A 17,884-nucleotide genomic window follows, 5' to 3' on the forward strand; every position below is an offset into this window, starting at 1 on the left:
AGCCTCGGGGCCATCATGATGTTTTGAAGGTACCTGCTTTGGAGCAGGTGGTGGCTCCCTTTATGCATTAAACATAAAACACAGCACTCCAGTGCCTTGGACCGCTGCTTTTATCCAGAGATCCAGTACAAAGTCCTGACTGCCCAGCCGTCCTCGCTCCTGGGGGAGAGACCCCCGCTGCTGTCTGTACTTAGAATCCTCACTTCTGCGGGGGAGGCCCCCACTGCTGACTGTGCTTAGAGTCCTCACTCCTGGAGGAGAGACCCCCGCTGCTGACTGTGCTTAGAGTCCTCGCTCCTCGGGGAGAGACCACGACTGCTGGCTATACTTAGAGTCCTTGCTCCTCGTGGAGAGGCCCCCGCTGCTGACTGTACTTAGAGTCCTCGCTCCTGGGGGAGAGGCCCCCACTGCTGACTGTGCTTAGAGTCCTCGCTCCTGGGGGAGAGGCCGCCACTGCTGACTGTGCTTAGAGTCCTCGCTCCTGGGGGAGAGACCCCCACTGCTGACTGTGCTTAGAGTCCTCACTCCTGGGGGAGAGGCCCCCGCTGCTGACTGTGCTTAGAGTCCTCGCTCCTGGGGGAGAGGCCCCCGCTGCTGACTGTGCTTAGAGTCCTCGCTCCTGGGGGAGAGGCCCCCGCTGCTGACTGCCCAGCCACCCTCGCTCCTGGGGGAGAGGCCCCCGCTGCTGACTGTGCTTACAGAGTACACAGCTCAGGCCGCCCACACGTGAGTCACCCGGAGATGCAGCCGCCCCACAGATGGAGACTTGAAATAACCGCAACCCCAATAAAGAAGCAGAAGCCAGTGGGCCTGGCCATTCAGCAAACCTCCCTGTTGTTCTGGACTGGCACAGGTGGGGTTAGGTTCCTCCCCATGCTGGACCTGTTGGCGACTACCACGGTGCACGCACAGCTACCACCAACTCAGAACTTAAAACAAGCCCACTTTCACGCACATTTATGCTAAGGTCCAAAATAGGAAAGATGTAAGCTATTCATGGAGGAACCATTCTGATAGAAAGCAAAGGAAGGTCAATGGTGCTGGGCCAGGGGGGCGTCCACACAGTCACCAACGGCGCAGGCCCCACCCCAGCCACACACAGAAATGAGCTCAGACCCCGCACCCATGTGTAAGGGTGTAAGGGTTGGAGCTACCAGCCTCTGAGAAGAAAATGAGAATGAACCTGCACCCTAGAGTCAGGTAAAGATGTCTTAGATCTGTCACCAAAAGCACAAGTGCCAAAAGAAAAATAAATGAAAAATCAGACTTCATCAAAATTAAAAAATTTTTTGCATTAAAAGCATTATTTAAAAAGTGAAAAGGGCCAGTGCAGTGGCTCACGCTGTAATCCCAGCACTTTGGGAGGCTGAGACTGGAGAATCACCTAAGATCAGGAGTTCGAGACCAGCCTGGCCAACACGGCAAATCCCCATCTCTACTAAAAATACAAAAATTAGCAGGGCGTGGTGGCGGGCGCCTGTAGTCCCAGCTACTCGGGAGGCTGAGGCAGGAAAATCACCTGAACCCGGGAGACAGAGGTTGCAGTGAGCCAAGATAGCACCACTGCACTCCAGCCTGGGTGACAAGAGCAAAACTCAGTCTCAAAAAAATAATAAAAATTAAAAAAATAAAAAATGAAAAGACAGACTAGAAAAAATATTAGTAAGTCAGTTATCTGATAAAGGACTTGTATCCAGAATATATAAAGAACTCTTATAACTCAATAAATGATAACAAATAATTCAGTTTAAAAAGGGGTAAAAGATTTGAACACACATATCACCAAAGAAGACAAATGGCCAACAAGGTATTAACAATGCTCCATGTCATTAGCCCTTGAGAAAATGCAAATTAAACCAGGAGATACGGCACAGGCATAGGCCCAAACCTGGGGTGGGCGACCATTGCTGCCCGGAGCCCAGGTGGGAGGGGCCCAGAGTCCAGGTGGGAGGGGTCCGGAATCCAGGCCCCACCCCTTCGCCCTGCAGTGGCCTTAATGACAGGCATTTCATTTGGATTTCACTGATTTCATTACTTTTATAACTGGGTCAGAGACTAGGTAACGTTTACTCAGAAAACCACTTTTTGTCATAAAACAATCTTCCAAGGGAAGCCTAAAATGCCTACATTGTTTTAAGCATTTTGGAAACACAGCAGTATCCATTTATGCACAAAAGAAACATCACTTTATCTTTCAATGAAGGCAGAATGCTCAGGGACTTCCACAGACTTCCGTTGTAGCAGAATCCTGGTTAATGAAGGCCCATTAGAAAGTCACGTTTCCTTTAAACACATTCTCGAGTTGGTCGTTGACGCAGGCGAGCCATCCTCTGATCTCCTGTGTCTGCGTGGGCACCACTGAGATCTGATGTCAGGGACCCCCAGGGGTGTGTGTGCCCACAGGCATGTGTGTGTGGATGTGTGCACGTGTGTGCCCATGGGTGTGTGGGCCCAGAGGCATATGTGTGTGCGTGTGTGCATGTGTGTGCCCATGGGTGCGTGTGCCCACAGGCATGTGTGTGTGTGTGCATGCATGTGCCCGTACGTGTATGCCCACAGGCACGTGTTTGAGTGTGCATGTGTGTGCCCGTATGTGTGTCCCCACAGGCATGTGTGCGTGTTCGTGCCCACAGGAGATACGGCACAGGCATAGGCCCAAACCTGGGGTGGGCGACCCACAGGCACGTGGATGCATATGCCCACAGGCACGTGTACGTGGGTGTGTGCATGTGTGTGCCCTGGAGCACTTGGGTGCACATGTACACAAAGACACCACAGATGCACCCCACACAATGCACTGCTTTCATAACAAAGCACAGGGGTCGTGACCCCGCCTCCATCCTGTGTAAAGTCACAGCTGCAGGATCTCGGGGCAGGACGCACACTCCCCAGGCAGCGCCCAGCGGCCTCCCTGGAGAAGCTTGGTGCTCTGCAGACAGCGTCCCCACTGGCAGGAAAAACCACCATCAACCTCGAAGCCAAAAGGGACACCAGACGCGCATTTTAATATTCACGACAAGGCCTCAGGTGACGAGCTACTCACAGGACAAGCGTTAACAATTAATAGTAATCCACAAAACATTTGGGATTTTTACAACGACATAACGGCCTCTTCTGTACATCCCAGAGCAACTTTCAGGGCCACTGACGCCTAAGCGACGGCAGGAAGCTGTGGTGCTTGAATGTGCGGAAGCAGCCTGGACTTGGCGTTTCCAGCCCCGCTCGCTCCCGGCAGAGCCCCAAGAACCAAGGGCTGGAGGCTTCACTTCCTGCTCTGGAGTGGCAGGTGCTCAGGCTGTCCCAGCCACGGTGCATCTCACACAAGAAGCCCAGCGGAAGCACGCACAGCTCCAGGCCTCGCAGCAAATGCATAGCCAAAAGGCGTAAATCAAGCTTCATTCACCGTGGAGAAACCTCAGAACCACAAGCACCGACAGCCAAGCTGCCAGAGAATGGAACGGATGCCCTCCATTGGCACAAACTCCAGCAGCCAGCTTGTCAGGAAGCTGCAGCAGCTTCAGAGCAACCTGGGCCTCGGGGTTCACCTGGCCACCTTGCCGTGAGACGGTGTCACTGTTTCCCGAGAGCCCCCCGCCCCCGCACAGGCACTGAGGACCCCACCACATGGGCCTGTGCCTGCCTCACAGGAAGGCGGGGAGGAGGAAGTAGGTCGGGTTGGATTGCATGTCTGATGGGTGTCCGATGCATGTCCAGTGCGTGTCCAATGTGTGTCCGGTGAGTGGTGTCTGGTGTGTGTCTGATGTGTGTCTGATGCGTGTCCGGTGTGTGTCTGATGTGTGTCTGATGTGTGTCTGATGCATACTTGGTGCGTGTCCTGTGCGTGGTAAGGGGCGGTGAGATGAGGATGCCAGCGTTGAGCACACCCCACACACGGGCACCGCGCACCTGGCATTTAACCCTGCACATTTCCTCACCACCCCGATGCACAGGGTGGGAAACCGAGGCACTCCAACATCTGATGAAATGAAACTAACCCCAGGGATCGTGCCATGACTCAGGCCATGCTGTGTTGCTATAAACCGCTTTTACATTTAGAAAGGGGCACGTCCAGTCTGTGGTGATAATTTTATGGAGTTCGTATGTTTCTCGTAGCTTCCTCTTTCTGCTATTTTTATCTCTTTTTATTGAATGGATTTCTGGTTTATTTATGAATTTTAAGCACCTCAATTTCCACGGACAGGTGTCAGCACCACCAGAAGCCTCACGGGATCTTCCCAGGTGCCCAGCCAACAGCCTCTGCCGTGGGCTTCCCCCCACCGAGCCCCCCACTGCCAAGCAGAGTCACAGTGAGAGGAGCCACTTGTGCAGAGCCTTTGGCAGAGCAACTGAACACCCTGCTACCAGGCAGCCCCCAGGGATGCTGCGCTCTTAGCCCTGCTGCCCAAGCCCTGCTGCACTACCCCTGGGGAGCAAGACCTCTACCAGCCTCCGCCCAGGAATTTCTCCAGCAACGGCTTTAGAACCTTGCTCCTGAATCGCAGCAGGGGAGGCAGCACTTTGGGGCCCTCTGTCAGGCTGCCCCCCCCCCCGCTAAGAGGAGCTGTTGTCCTCGGGAAACACGGGGTCCCCCCTCCTGAAGAAGGGGAACACCACACTCACATTTCCATTTTACACATTTGGAGCTGAGAACCCTGGAGCCAGAACGGGCTCCAGCACAGGCGATGGGTGAGCATTTTGCATCTCTGATGTCATTTATTCTAGTGGTTCCAATTGCCTATTTTAATGTTTTTCTCCTTATTTCATATAACTTTTTAAACTTAATAAAGTTATTACTAACTTTGTTTCCTGCAGGTCACCTCAAGTCTTTCAGAAAACCAGGCAGGACATCTGTAGGCGGCCGGCCGGCCTTATCAACGGAGCCCTGAGCCACCAACCACCGTGACCAGCTTCATTCCCATGAGCCAGACGAGCCCAAGAGGGGAGAGCAGCTGGACTCTGGATGCGAAGTCCACACGGTGTGGAGCAGGGGGCAGGGCTGCCTGGGCAGAGAGATTTAGACCAGGAGGCCACTGGGGAGGCTGCCCAGAGGAGGAGGCATCGCAGGGCAGTGGGGTCCAGAGAGGTGGCAGTGCTACAGGCCTTGCACTCATTTTAATGAAGGTTCTGCAGGATTTCAAGGAAAGCTGGAGCCAGTCTCTGTGCCAGAATAGAGGGTTTTTCAGCTTCTTAGACCGATGATTTATCTAGGGAATAAGAAGGGTGATTCCAGGGACAGTGGAGGCCCTCACAGGAAGGAAACCTCTCCCCACAGTGACTGTGCACAGAGCCAGCCTGACACCCAAGGCCACGATGCCATAGCCAGGGAGCCCTGAAGAAACTCCCGGAAGAATGTAAAACCCCCAGCTCAAGGAGGAGAGTGGAGGCAGTTCCCCACCTTCTGGGGGCAGTTAACAACCTCTGAGAATGAACCCATGGCTAAAACCCATAAAACCGCCACCAACCACACCCAGACCTGGAAGGGGCACCTCTAGCTGGGGTGCTCAGCACGAGGGGACCCAGTACAATGGCTTCCCTGGGGCGCGGGCTCGGCCTGCAGGCTGGAGGCTGGAGAGCTGCCATCCTAGCGCACACTGGGTAGATGCGGGTGTTTCCAATGTGCTGAAGAGGGCAGGGCCTGGCTGAGGCCCTGGAAGGCCGGAGTCCTGGAGGTCAGTGGGGGGCGGTGAGTTCCCAGGTCACTTCCCCAGGTGTGCGTTTTCTTCACTGTCCTGTCCTATTCATTCATTTTAGCACGGAAGCCAGAACCAGCCGAGTGAAGCCCCTGCCTGACCACTCGGGGGTGTGAGGACAGGGATGAAGGCCGGGAGCATCAGTCAGCTCCTAGAACGGCAGGTTTGTACCTGCAAACGGGGCACCAGAGTGACATCGCCCCAAGACTCCAGGGATGCCATGAGCCCCACGGAGACCACGTGCCTGGCAGGGGCCAGCTCCAGGTGCTGCGGCTATGGCGAGGCCATCACCACCATCCACGCATCCAGCAGGAAGAGCGGATTCCTCGGGCATGAAGCTCACAGCTCACGTTGTCTGCACACCTGCCTGACGACCTCTCCCGAACCTGGATTCCCACCACAGAATTCAGCTCCTCGGGTGCTCACCAGCCCATGACTTGTGGCCACCAGACTGGACAGAACACACAGAGACCATTTCCTGTTTTGCAGAAAATCCTGTTGGGCCATGTCAGTCCTAGAGCCAAAACACAGTGTCCACTTGAGGGTCCAGACCTGAGGCCACCCTCGCTGGGACAGCATCTCCTTCCCTCTCAGAGCAACGCCACTGATGCCCAGACCAGCACCCATGCCCGTCCTCGCCTGCCCGACAATGCCCTTCCCAGGCCCTGCTGCTGTGGACACAGGTGGCCCTGCCCCTTGCAGAGGAGCTGCTCTTCTCCTGAGCCCAGGAGTGCTCTGAAACTTACATCCCAATGAGAACCAAAATCAGTAGTTGAAGTGGGAGTTGAAGGCCAGAACCTTTTTTGAAGAACTTCCCTAAGCTCTTTTAAATACCTGCATCCAGGCCAGATGCAGTGGCTCACGCCTGTAATCCCAGCACTTTGGGAGGCCATGCCAGAAGGGCCACTTGAGCCCAGGAGTTAGAGATCAACCTGGGCAACACAGCAAGACCCCAACTCAACAGAAAATTTAAAAATTAGATGGGTTTGGTGGTGCATGTCTGTAGGGAGGCAGAGGATCGCTTGAGCCCAGGGTTCCAGGCTGCAGTGAGCTGTGATCGCAGCACTGCACTCCTGCCTGAGTGACAGGGTGAGACCCTGTCTCAAAAAACCAAACACCTGCACCTCCTGCATCTTCACAGTACAGTCCCGCCTGGTGGAGCCGCCGTCAGGCCCTCCCGCATCTTCAGAGCACAGTCCCGCCTGGCAGAGCTGCTGTCAGGCCCTCCTGCATCTTCACAGCACAGTCCCCCCATGCAGCTGCTCCTCCCCACCTAATTCAGGCCCTAGTGAGCTTCACAAGGCCAAAGGGACATCAGTCTCCACCAGGAAGACTATATGGCACGTCTAAATGTAAGAATCTGTGACAGACATTGCTGAAGCCCATGCAAGGGGGCGCAGGTACCCAGGGGGCGCAGGAACCCAGGAGGTGCAGGTACCCAGGAGGCACAGGTACCCAGGAGGCGCAGGTACCCAGGAGGCGCAGGTACCCAGAAGGCGCAGGTACCCAGGAGGCACAGGTGCCCACACGGGCCTTGCTGGGGGAAGCACGACTTTGAAGATGGAGTCCTCCGGGGACGTCCACGTTTCAACGCTGCCTTGCCAGAGGCCAGTTCCCTCATCTCTCAGCCTCAGGACACCACCCACTCCACAGTGTGGCCTGCGGGCACAGAGGGCGCTTGGCTGGGGAAGGGCAGTTGGCTCTGCCCCCAAAGCGGCCTCCCCAGGACACGCCACTGCCTGGCTCGGAGGTTTCTTCCTCTGCCCTGCACAGTGAGACAAGCACATGGCAGGGCCTCCCACACACCAGGACCAAACAACTGGGAGCACCTTTGATGTCTTTGGCCCCCGCCAGGCATGGCTCACTGGACCCAGAAACCACAGTGCTCTCTCCCCATGACTGTTTCAGCTGCCCATCCCTGTTCTAGACTGTGGGAACAGCAGCCGATGAAGCAAAGTCCCGGCCCCGTGGAGCCAGACAAAGAGCACGCAGAACCACAAACGCGCGCGAGGCTGGCGGGGGTGGCACTGTGGCCTCACTCGGGGGACGGGGAGGCTTACAGATGAGTCAGTGCTTGAACAGGGCCATGGACGGTGAGGCCCTGTCCATGGCCCTGTCCGCAGGAGGACAAGTGAACACATGAATGAGGCTGTGGACGGCGCGGAGAGTGCAGGAGGGGTCCAGGCAGAGGGACACCAGGTGCAAAGGCCTCGAGGCAGCAGGGCTTGTGTGTGATGAAGACGTAGGAGCAAGGAGGAGGCCGGCGTGGCCTGGGCAGGGCAGGGCAGGACGGGAGCTTGCTGGGAGCCGAGGTCAGAGGTCAGGGTGCAGCCGAGGCCACGTGGTGCAGAGCAGACATTTCACCACAGCAGCTGGGAACGTGCAGGCCCCATGCAAGACACTGAATGGATGGATGTACGGATGGGGCAGTGGGCGTGCAGGGAGGAATCGCCTGTCTCAGGTCAGCAGCCAGGAGCTGCCCAGGCCTGGCACAGTGGACCAGGAAGGGAAGGTCACCCAAGCCTCCACAGGTGGGGCTTTCTGCAGGCAGAGTGCAGCGGTGAGCCCGAGAGGCCACGGTGCCGAGCAAATCCTGGTTGTCCTCATGGGGACCACAGGAATTCAGTTCTGGCAGAGCCAAGACTGCCAGGAAGCCAGGCGGGCTCCTGCAGGAGGTGAGGGGCCTGCGGGGATGCGAAGGGCCAGGACCGGACACGCCCCGTTCCGCTCTGCTTCCAGTGAGGCGAGAGGCGGGCAGGATGCAGCTGGAGCCGCGCACGCCCAGAGCTCGGGCCAGGACTGTCCCCCAGTGCTGCGCTCGCCCGCGGTGGAGCTGCGGTGTTATCAGTGGTCAGCTCAAGTCCAGCGGCTTGAAAGGAAGGCAGAGGCCCCACCTTCCCTGAGGCTCCCTGTGAAGAGCAGGAGGCTGGGCCCTCGTGAAGACCCCAGCCAGGCTCTGCCACCTCCACAGCCAGCAGACGGGGCCTCCAAAGCCGACAGACGGAGCCCCCACAGCCGGTAGACGGAGCCCCCACAGCCAGCAGACGGAGCCCCCCACAGCCGGCAGACGGAGCCCCCACAGCCGGCAGACAGAGCCCCCCACAGCCGGCAGACGGAGCCCCCCACAGCCAGCAGACGTGGCCTGGGCACTGCACACAGAGACATTTCTTCTTCCCGAGACCTCGCACAGAAATTACTCACTTTAAAGCACTTAGAGTTTTTTCATTTTTCCGGTGGCAAATATTTCGAGGGAATACCACAGAAATAGCCACACCAAAACCCAACTCAGTTCTCCCTTCTCCACCCTCCGCCACGGCCGGGGACGCTGTCTCGATGCGTGGGGCTTGGGTTCTTAGGGCTCTTGATGTTTTTCCTCTTAGAACCGCAAACTACGGTTGCCTGGAAAGGTTTCTAAAAACCCCAGGCGCCCAGGCCCACCTCAGAGAAAGGCTCTTTAAGGGTGATGGGTTATGAAATAGGAGCCCTTTGGGAGACCAAGGCAGGCGGCTCATGAGGTCAAGAGATTGAGAGCATCCTGGCCAACATGGTGAAACCCCATCTCTACTAAAAAAAAAAAAAAAAAAAAAAAAATTATCTGGGCATGGTGGCAGACGCCTGTAATCCCAGCTACTCAGGAGGCTGAGGCAGGAGAATCACTTGAACATGGGAGGCGGAGGTTGCAGTGAACCGAGATCACACCACTGCACTCCAGCCTGGGCGACAAAGTAAGACTCTGTCTCAAAAAAAAAAAAAAAAAAAAAAAAAAAATAAAGAAAGAAAGAAAGAAATAGGAGCCTTGAAATCTATACTAGCCATGGGGTCTAACACGATCCTTAAGTGAACTGCTCATCACAAAGCGTGGCAGGCTGCCTTCTCTCCAGAGGGTTTCTGGTGCCCTGTCCACGGAGGCGGCAGTGGGATTCAGCCGTCACCTGCGCTTGCGGTGGTAACTCCATCTAACTCCATCTGAGACTCAACAGGGGACGCGTCTGCACAGAGCACAGGGCACAGGGGTCGAGCAGGGAGGACGGCGAGGTCAGGCCAGCTCAGGGGACACGGTGGGCGGGGGGCTCCAGGTCCCACGGTGGGCAGCAAAGGTGAGGGTCAGGCTGGCGCCGTCCTGGACCATGTCCACGTCTGGGGTCTGCAGGCCCCATCTCCCTTTCCACTGTGCCTATAACCTACATCCAGCAAGACACGATTTTCCACGATGAGTTGATTTGTAATTCCATTTATGTGCAAGTTTTCAGAATTTTCCTGTGGGTCTTTTTTTTTTTACTTCCTTATGATTTGAATTTTGTTTGCTTAAAAAAAAACACACACATGCATAGGAAAGAATGCTTCCTTTCATTTCAATTAAAAACAACAAATTGCTTTTTTTTAAGCAAAAATTCATTGAGGCGGGGGCTCGCATTGTACAAAGAAAATCAGACCCACCGGGATGGCTGTCATCAAAGAGACAGTAACAAGGGTAGGGAGGTGGAGACGTGAATCCAAACACACAACCTGTGGGAAGGTCAAGTGGCCACAGCCGCCACGGAAAACAGGCTGGCGGTTCCTCCAACATTCAACACACAGTCGCCACAGGACCCAGCGGTTCCACCCCCAGGTGTGCAGCAAGAGACATCACAGCCCACGTCCGCATGCAGACTCGGACACGTGTGCTCACAGCCCACGTCCACACGCAGACTCGGACACGCGTGCTCACAGCCCACGTCCGCACGCAGACTCGGACACGCGAGCTCACAGCCCACGTCCGCACGCAGACTCGGACACGCGTGCTCACAGCCCATGTCTGCACGCAGACTCGTACACACATGCTCACAGCCTCAGTCATGACGGCCAGAAAGTGGAAACAAGGCAGGAGGGCCTCGGCTGCTGAGGGAGCAACAGCAGAACAGTGCTCAGCCCTGGAGAGGAAGGACGCCTGGCCCCTGGCCCCACACCACAGGCATCCACAGTGTGGTGCCGACCGACAGGCCATGCACAGAGGCCATGGGCCAGACGCTTCCACTGACACAAAATGCCCAAGAGAGGCACAGCCGGGGACAGAACGCAGACCCGCGTCTGTCGCCGCGGGAGAGGCTGCAAGCCGGAAACTGGAGGATTACAGGGTGCAAGTGTCCTTTTAGGGAGATGAAAATGTTCTAAAATTGGCTGTGGCAATGGTTGCACAACTCTGCAAATACACTAAAAACCACTGAATTGTACATTTTAAAAAGGGTGAATTGTATGGTGTTTGAATTATACCTCAATAAAGCTATTTTTAAAGAAACAAAATTTTAAATACGTAAAAAAATCAGAAAGTGGAATCTGGAATTAACATTCCAGGAAACATCCTCCTGGGATTTTTTCTCCAAAGATATAAAATAGAATAAAATATATAAATGTTATAGGTTTAAAATATACAAAATATAAATATATTTGTATTACATTTATAACATAAATACGATATTTATAATATAAATATAAGTATATTCATACTATAACTCATTATAATAAAAATATATTAAAAATAATAGTAAATATTTATGTTATAAATATAGAAGATATGAATGGAAATACAGGTAAATTTTTTAAATAAAAGTGAGGTTATGTTCCCTGTGACAGAGTCAGCTTTTTCCTTTCACATCAGGCCATGGGCCACTTTCCAAAGAGCTGATAAAATGCTGGGGTCAGACAGCATGTGTGTGTGTGGACAGCAGTGCCAGGTCCCCCTGCCATCCGCACGCTGTGCGGTGGGAGCAGCAGGGGTGAGCACCCTGGGAACGGAGATCTGTGCAGCAGCTGATTGTCCCCGTGGGATGAATTCCTCCAAGGATGTGCACTGTCCTGAGGCCTTCGAAACACAAAGCCACAGAACCCTCCAGGGAGTCTGGACCAGCGTCCACCCCCAGCATACGCCATCTTATAAATATTTTTACAGTTTGCTAAACCGGTAGCAAAAACCTGCTTAAATTTTAAATGTCTGGCTCATTGGTGAGGTGGAATGTCCATCTTTTTATGAGCAGTTTTAAATCTCATTTTTTCTTGAAATGCTCTGGGCCTGTTTTCTATTAGAATGACCATCTTTTCGTGCTCAGGATTTAACCCTCTGGGAACTTCTGAATGTGTGTTGCAACTTAAAAGACATATTATTTCACAACATTTAAGGAGGATCTTTTTTGAACTAAAAAAAAAAAACAAATTTGTTAACTTTGTCACCAGTGGGTATGGACATGTGATCGGCCAACTCTGAAATGAGCTCCAGCAGATGGACGCAGCGTCCCAGGACCTGCAGGAGCAGAGGCTGCGAGGCCAGCCACGTCTACCTCGACCACGTCACCTCGTGGGCAGAACGGCCTATGACCCACGTCCTCCCAGCCCCACCCAGTACCCATGGTGAGCGCCCGGCAGGAAGTGGCCACAGCACCATCACTGGAGGCCACGCGGAGTCTGAGGACAGCGGCTTCCCCCCCATGCTGTTGTGGGGAGTCCAGGCTCAGCCTGAGGACTCGGTTCCCTCCACACAGCACCAACACTCCCAGGTGCAAAGCCCAGGCCCACAGACAGCCCCCCGCTGTCCGTGGGTCTCACGGTGGGGGCACCCATTTTCTTTCATCAGCAGGAAGGTTTGTGCTTTCTCCTTCCTGGGCAGCAGAGTTTAAAGCGTTTTCCAAAAGAAAAATGAAACCGGCTGAACGCTAGGGCATTCCTCCCATCCCCCATCCTTGTTTGGTGGCCTGTGCCGGACAATCTCTTCTTTCTGATGGACTCAAAGGGGCCACACAGCCCCCAGGCGCCCCCCTTCCCATCAGCAGCTTAACCTCAGGGTTTCTCTCGGACAGGCCGGCTTTGTCTCCAGCCGAGGTCGGCAGCCGTCAGATGCAGGATGAATGCCTGGCCCAGGCGGCCCCCACTCACCGCCCGAGGGCTCTGGAACTCTCCTTCCAAATAAAGAAAAAGTGCGGCCTGAGAGAACCAGGCTCGCCTGAAATCCTGCCATGTGGCCTAGGAAATTAACGCAGGCAGCAGCCTCTCCCTCTGAGGCAGAGACCCTGGCAAAGTCTCCTTCCCCTCTGTCATTTCTGGAAGAAGTGCAAAGGAAGTTTCACAGAATCAAGCAAACCTTCACGGGGAAAAAAGAAAAAAACCCTTGCAGAAAACAGTGTTGACCTTTAAGTAGTGGCTCTGATGAGGGGAAACCATCTGAACTGAATTCCTCCTCCTCTTGGAGCCCGGAGCAGGGGCTCAGCTGGGACCGGCAGAGAAACCCCCCGCCTTCTCCTCCCTGAGTCACTTCCCAGCATCTGCGCGAGGCTGGCGCTGCCCCATCCCGCCTGCGGCTGCTCCCATCGCGGATTATAAGAAAATAAACCTGGTTTCCCAGCTTTGTGCTCTGCTGCCGGCTCGGGGCCCATTTCCCAAACCCTGGGGGGAGCCGGGAGCTGCCAGGGCTGCCCCAGCCTCGGGGTAGAGGGTAAAGGCTGCGTGAAGAGGAACCAAACCCCAAACCGGGTCTGCGAAGCAGCCCTGGGGCTCTCAAGCCAGCCTCTGGGCTGAGCTCTGCGGCTCCTGAGTCATTGCCTGACTCATCCTCAGAGGCGCCCCACAGAGAAGGGGCAACTCGGCCAGGGAAAATGCTCCATCTCCGCAAAGGACAGGAGGAAAAACACACCCACCAGAAGCACATGGCCAGTGCAGGGCCACACAGCCCTGGCTCCCACAGGCTGGAGGCTGGAGGGCAGGGGTCCGCGGTCAGCTCACAGCCCACACGCCACCCAGCACTGCAGGGCCACACACCCCTGGCTCCCACAGACTGCAGGCTGGAGGATGGGGGTCCGTGGTCAGCTCACAGCCCACCCACCACCCAGCACTGCAGGGCCACGCAGCCCTGGCTCCCAGAGGTCAGAGGCTGGAGGGCAGGGGTCCGTGGTCAGCTCACAGCCCACTCGCCACCCAGCACAGCAGGTCTCCGCAGAAGCCCCGCACACACTGGGTTGCAGCCTCCTGTGGTTCAAGATGGGTGGGGTTGTTTTTTTTGAAATGTTGGCAAATAGAGTTGTGAGTCTTCAAACGGAACCCAAAGACTCAGTGAGGAAAGCAGGTGGGCTGGGCTGAGACTCACAGAGACTCACAGCTGCAGCAGCCGTGGTGAGCCGCCTCACCTCCCCAAGCCTCAGTCTCCCCATCTGTTCAGGGGTACCGAGGAGCTGCCCCTCAGTGCATGGGCTCTGTGGTCGCCAGGCACGCCACACACCACTGCACACAGCACCCCTATGCGGCTATTCTGAGTTCCTATGCGGCTGAGAGAACCCCCTGCATCATTCTGACACTGGCGTGCTCCTGTGAGCCAGCATGACATGAAAGGACACACATGTGGGTGGAGATGGAGATGCTGGGCCGGGCTTGGGGGTCATACAGACAGGGCCAGGGGTTCTGACCTGCTGGGAGATTTGGGGCCAGCATTCCAGGACTGAGAGAACAGATCCCTGGCCTGGGGCGCTCTGGGGCTGAGGATGGGCCCCCACCTGGGCTGAGGATGGGCCCCCCAATGTGGGCTGAGGACGGGCCCCCCGACCTGGGCTGAAGACGGGCCCCCCAACCTGGGCTGAGGACGGGCCCCCCGACCTGGGCTGAGGATGGGCCCCCCACCTGGGGCACTCTGGGGCTGAGGATGGGCCCCCCACCTGGGGCACTCTGGGGCTGAGGATGGGCCCCCACCTGGGGTACTCTGGGGCTGAGGATGGGCCCCCAACTGGGGCACTCTGGAGCTGAGGATGGGCCCCCACCTTGGGTATTCTGGGGCTGAGGATGGGCTTCCACCTGGGGCACTTCTGGGGCTGAGGATGGGCCCCCACCTGCAGACACCCCGGGGCTGAGGATGGGCCCCCACCTGGGGTACTCTGGGGCTGAGGATGGGCCCCCACCTGCGGACACCCTGGAGCTGAGGATGGGCCCCCACCTGGGGTACTCTGGGGCTGAGGACGGGTCCCCTACCCCAGCTGTTCTGGGATGTTCTGGGCTTCAAGGAGCCTCCAGTCGTGTCAAGCAGGTTTTTGTTTAAGCTCTAACTTCAGAAAGAGTGAAAATAAATGTTCATGGGAAATGTGACTTTTCATGAGTCGCCTAATGTCAAAGTCGGTGTTTCCTAAGTCAACAACTTGGTTTTTATTAAAAGCATCTGAGAGAATGAACCATCTGTCTCCCAAACCACCAACTTCCTCCTGCCCCTTTCAGTTTCTAACCCCAAATAACTTCTCCCCTCCTGAAAAACTTTGGAGCTGTGGAGACATTTCTTGGTTTAGTCATTTCTACTACACAAAAGTACTATTATGGGGGTGATTTACATCTTGCAGTATGAACAGAAAGAAACCTCCCTGTCTTTAACAAACACCTGCTGCATGCACACAGGATGGGATGGGCTTCCACCCAGAAGAGCTCAGAGCCTTCCCCTCAGGGCCACCAAGTGAGGGTCCCTGGTGATGTCTGATGTCCTCGTCTGACTGGGAAGACCTAGCTCTCCTCGCTCAGCTCTAGAAGATCTGTCTGTTCCTTGACTTGTAACTTCTAATTGTACATAAAACACAAACAAAAGCACAAGAACTCCCCCATAATTCCACTTCTCAGAAATCACCATCACATTGATGTTTTTGTCTGCGTATCCAGATCATTTTGGGGGTGCTCATGATTTTTTAAACAAAAAACTTTTCCTACAGACACAGCTTTGTAACCTAACGCATAACCAGCTTTCAGAGCAGGAGTTCAGGCTGTGGCACCTCTGGGTGGAGGAGGCACAGAAACCGGCCACGCCTGCAGTTTCTTCCTGTTGTGGCCACGGCCCCTTCTCCCCGAGATGGGCATGCAAATGAACCCTGCAAAGGACGCAGGGGCAACTCCACAGAAAGGGGGGGCCAGGGCTCCACATGGGGCAGAGGGCTTTGCCCAGCCTCAACCCCAGCGGCAGGGGATGGGGTCAGACCCAGAACCCTGAGGCAGCACCTCCCTGAGCCAGAACTGTCTGCGTGGATGAGGGTTTGGGGAGAGGTCGGCCACGTGGGCGCAGAGGAAGCAGGCAGGGACAGACACCATTCCACGTCCTTACGTGGATGGAAGGAAATGAGGACACGACACTTACTGAATATTCTTGCAAATGACTGGACTAACCCAGCAGGGAGAGATTTAGGTTCTGTTGTGCGTGACGCCAGCTGCTCCTTTCTGCTGGACGAGACGGTGATTTCTACCACAGTGCAGCCTTGGGGAGCGGGGTTATCTCCTTGTTTTAGGGTTGTGGGTGCCAGCCCAGGGGAGGTCCAGGGCGGGAAGCTAGTTCCCAAACCCCAGCCCTGCCAATCCAATTTCAGGGAGCCTTTTAGTTTAAGTAAATAAGGAAACAAATAGTGGCTGCCCTTTAAATGACTAAAAATGATTGCTCTAAAAGGTATGGATTGTGAACAAAGTTCACTCCCAACCTCAGAAAAATATTTTTCTAGTAGGACAGAAACTGTCAAAATCACTTTCTTGTAGAAGGGCCAGAGAGAAAGGGCTTGTTCTCTGAAATGTGTCCACTTCGATATGTTCTGAAGTTAAACCTGTGACAGACGCTGCGCTTCAACCTCCACCTTGAAAAATACAGAAAAAAGGGAAGACAGAGGACACTCTCTCCAGACGTTGGCTCAGCACTCATTAAAGAGGCCCCACAGACTCCAGGGCCTCAGACACGCGGCCCAGGGAGGAGGCTTGGGGGACACAGGCCCGTGGTGGAGCTGGGTCGGTAACCTCCTTAGTGGGAAAGAGGGAAGAAGAGAAGCTGAGTTCCGCCTTTCCTTCCTCACATGTTCCATTTGCAGCTTCCCACTGAGTCAGACGGCGATATTGGGCAACAGCAAATCAAACTTGACCCAAGTGCTTCTCCCCAGGGAATGTGAGAAGGGGCTCCTGCCAGGCTGCAGACCCAGTGGCCAGAGAGCACCCTGGGGCCCTTCTGAGCTCAGAGATGCAGACGTGGGCTTTTTTCTTTCCACAGCGACTTTGCCAAATGAGCGATCAGACCTTAAAGGTGATGCTGACCTTGGAGGAAGCACACAGGGGGCTGGGAGACTCGGGGGCCGGGAGACTCGGGGGCTGGGAGACTCGGGGGGCTGGGAAACTGGGGGGTGGGAGACTCGGGGGGCCGGGAGACTTGGGGGCTGGGAGACTCAGGGGCCTGGAGACTCAGGGAGCCGGGAGACTCGGGGGGCCGGGAGACTCGGGGGTTGGGAGACTCGGGGGGCTGGGAGACGTGGAGGCTGGGAGACTCGGGGGTTGGGAGACTCGGGGGGCCGGGAGACTCAGGGGCTGGGAGACTTGGGGGCTGGGAGAATCGGGGGCCGGGAGACTCGGGGGGCTGGGAGACTCGGGGGCTGGGAGACTTGGGGGCTGGGAGACTCAGGGGGCTAGGAAACTAGGGGGTGGGAGACTTGGGGGCTGGGAGACTCGGGGGCTGGGAGACTCAGGGGGCCAGGAGAATTGGGGGCTGGGAGACTCGGGGGGCTGGGAGACTCGGGGGGCTGGGAGACTCGGGGGGCCAGAAGACTCGGGGGGCCGGGAGACTCGGGGGCTGGGAGACTCAGAGGGCTGGGAGACTTGGGGGCTGGGAGACTGGGGGGTGGGAGACTCAGGGGCCAGGAGACTCGGGGACCAGGAGACTTGGGGACCGGCCCCAAAGTGGGTGCCACCATGGAGCGAGGAGGGGGCGGTGGCCAGGGCTAAACTCCCCAGCATGCAGGGCAGCCCTGCCTGACACCTGCCTCTCAGGTAGATGTTGACCAATGACTAATACAGGACTACGTTAATGCATATGCACCGATTGAGGGCTTCTGACCACAGATGTAGTATGGATTCCAGCTGCAAATTTATGAGAGAGCCAGCTTTTGGATTCAAGTACCTTTCCTGCCAACTTTTCGTATGGGGTGGGTTGATTTGTGTTTTGCCCTCACACTACAGGGGCGGCCAGCCCGCACAGCCCTCCAAATGGACAGGGCTGCCGGCGTCCACACTAAATGGCACCACAGTTTTACTCTCTTGGAACTGTCCCACATGGGTTTCTCTTTCTTTGCTATCAGTCTTTTGTTGTGTGTGTTTTGGGGTTTTTTTGAGACAAGGTCTTGCTCTGTTGCCCAGGCTGGAGTGCAGTGATGTAATCATGGCTCGCTGTGGCCTCCACCTCCCAAAGT

General features: G+C 55.7%; 1 protein-coding gene across 1 annotated transcript in view; it reads right to left on the reverse strand.

The window, feature by feature from the left end:
* LOC129047449 (ras GTPase-activating protein 3-like) overlaps positions 1-17,884 on the reverse strand; it is a 106,692-nt gene that overhangs the window by 48,495 nt on the left and 40,313 nt on the right. The window lies entirely within an intron of this gene.

The sequence above is a fragment of the Pongo abelii genome, chromosome 18, assembly GCF_028885655.2.
Source record: "Pongo abelii isolate AG06213 chromosome 18, NHGRI_mPonAbe1-v2.0_pri, whole genome shotgun sequence".
NCBI lineage: Eukaryota > Metazoa > Chordata > Mammalia > Primates > Hominidae > Pongo > Pongo abelii.